General features: G+C 42.7%; 1 long non-coding RNA gene across 1 annotated transcript; it reads right to left on the bottom strand.

Moving 5' to 3' along the window:
- Window positions 1–323: 323 nt before the first annotated feature.
- LOC125332417 lies at window positions 324–2,079 on the bottom strand. The gene is made up of 3 exons (XR_007206483.1): window positions 1,802–2,079; window positions 1,102–1,396; window positions 324–476 (listed from the first exon to the last, which is right to left on the bottom strand). It is a non-coding gene; the product is annotated as an uncharacterized LOC125332417 (long non-coding RNA).
- Window positions 2,080–2,658: the final 579 nt, after the last annotated feature.

Raw genomic sequence — 2,658 nt, 5'->3', positions numbered from 1 at the left:
CCCTTTTTGTCTTCTGACAGGCCTGTGGGGTTTGTCTGAGTCCAGTTTGTACCTTTCTTTGAGCACAAATTGCTGATCAGCCATCATAATGAACAGGATGTAGAAAGATGCAGTGATATACTTACAGATCCACATGTCCCCAGCTTAGATGGAGGCTAGAACTGATGGATGAACTCTTGAGAGAGGAATAAAGTTTGCTGAATATACCTAGATGACATAAACATGCTTTATTTCTTTAGATAACTCAATAGTGCAATATATGAGTGATGGGGCAAAATAGAAAATGGAAAGAAAATTCTTCTGGGTATTTGTAGTACCTAGATTTGATTTTGAACTCAATCCCCACATGCTTGCTAGATGGTCTGTCTTAGTTTGTGTCTGAATGACCTTTGAAGGCTTGAATATCCTGGACCCTTCAGAATCAAGTTTGGGGCTGCAGTCCTCCCTCTCTTGAGGAAAAATAATTTCAGAAAGAGCTGGAACAAAAGAAAGACTTGTTATGGCTTGTAGATTGGGTGATTTATCCAGTTTGGAAACAGCGACAAAAGCGCTATCTCCTGTTTTCCCAGAATAAGTCTGAATGGTGGAGAAAATTAGCCAACTTTCTTCAATTTTTTTTCCCCTTAATTATTATTATTGCCAGCTCAGCCCCATCATTCGACTACACTTAGGAGATTAATTTTTTTTTTTTATCCTGCAAAGTACTTTCTAACAATACTTATTAATTTTGCCGGAGGAGTGGCCCAAGTAACTGGAATATTCTCCTGTTCTGTCCTCCCACACACAACTCAATCTTCCCCCATGCTCATGGAGGAACAGCAGCCTCCTCTTTCATGCGTCTGTGCTATAAGTGGAAAGAGGATTTGACTTAAAGGCACACTGACAACTGGTTTAAAATCTTGAGTTAATTTGGTGTCAAAGTAAATTTTTTATAAAATTTTGGGGTTTCTTTAGAGTGACAAGAGAGTGAAAGATCTGTTAAATCAAAAGAGAATTAATTATTCCCAGCCATTACTGAAAATACAAACCCAACCAGGTTGCGTTAGAGCAAATGAAATTGATTTTAAACAAAACTGAACCTGACCATTTGTGTTGCATCACCTGCTCTGTAGCACCGACAGCCACACTTCTCCAAGGCAGGCTGGCTCTCCAAACTTCACTCCTTGTTCAACAGAATCAAGTATTAATCAGGCCACTTTTAGAGAGAGCTGAACAATAATCCTTTGTTTTCTGAGTTTGCTCAGACTGTCTCAGCTGATTAAGACTGTTTCCCAACTGATCAGGAAGACATATGAGGGTGACAAGCTTTCGTCTTGCAGAGATCTTCATGTTTGAATTCTGTAAATTCTCATCTCTCTCTTACCAATCCTCTTTCTCCATTTAGGCAGACACAAACCTAAACAATGAACCTGAAATTAAAGAACTGAACAGAGAACTCTAACTTTTCTCTTCCCCAAAGCCTTTCTAAATATTTCTGGCATGTTTTTCTTAATCTGCCACTTGATGTTATTCCTTCCCTGCTAAAAGATATTAGGATACAGGTTTTGTTGTTGTCTGTTTTTCATGAAAAACATACTATTAGATCCATTTGCAGAGAAAAACAACACAGCAGTAAAGGCAGGGTAGGGGGCTTCTAAATGCTGATGACAGCTGAGGCATATTAACCAGCTATGAATATGCTGCTCTACTCTCTGGCTTTGAAATCATTCCTAACAGGCTTCAAACCTGCTCTCCTACAGCCTGTAACATAGACAGAGAGGTGCAGAGGAACGTAATTAACTCCTCCTCAGCTCTCCCTTACCTCTGTAGCTGCATAAGGAAGGATGGCGTGAGACTGATTCGGTTATTCTGTTAAAAACAAAAAAAGATGGTGAAATGAAATCTTTCCTGGCATGTGTTTTCAGCCCCGGAGTGCCTCTTCAGAGCACACAGAGGCACAAGTCCTTCTCAGAGGATGCTGTGGGGTGGCCAAGGCAGCAGTGGGGAAAATGGAGGGGCACAAGCCAGCAGCAGCGTGGGGCACGTGGGACCCGAAGGACAAACCTCTGGCTTGGTAAGCCTACCAACACATTATCCATCTCTCCTCAGCCTCCTCCTGCATAAAAAGAGAGAGATGGTCAAGAGGTGCTATCCAAGGCCACAGAAAGAGCAGTCAGAGCAATTTAGAAGAGCTCTGAGGATGGCTTAGTTTATGCTCACTGCTGGCATAACACCAAATGATGGCCCTCGCATCAAAAGAGCACCAAGACATCTCGGAACCTGCATCAAGGCCAGGCTTGCCCCTGACAGAAGTGAGAGCCACGCTCCCCACCTGTGACACTACTCACAGGCAGATACAATCACTCCTGATAGGGTATTCCACAAAACATTTTCTGTCGGGTGCCAGCACCTTTTTAAATATTAACCAGTGAGTTCTGCCGGCTGCCTCTCTGGAATTACTGTCTCTGACACTGGTGATCCCAGCGTGGCAGCAGAAATCAGCAGCCAAACCCTGGCTCTCAGTGAGCAGCTTGCAGATGTGGATTTTAATTAAAAATATTTAATTTTCAGCTCTGAGTTCCATTTGCTCTACCTGGCACTACAATTTCTGGTGCTCATCACACAGACCGCTGCAGTGCTGCTCTGTGGAAAGCTCAAGCCTATGGCAGCTCCACCAAA

Source organism: Corvus hawaiiensis, chromosome 13, assembly GCF_020740725.1.
Source record: "Corvus hawaiiensis isolate bCorHaw1 chromosome 13, bCorHaw1.pri.cur, whole genome shotgun sequence".
Lineage (NCBI taxonomy): Eukaryota > Metazoa > Chordata > Aves > Passeriformes > Corvidae > Corvus > Corvus hawaiiensis.
Note: the sequence above shows the minus strand (reverse complement) of the source record. Positions and strands in the feature narration are given on the sequence as shown.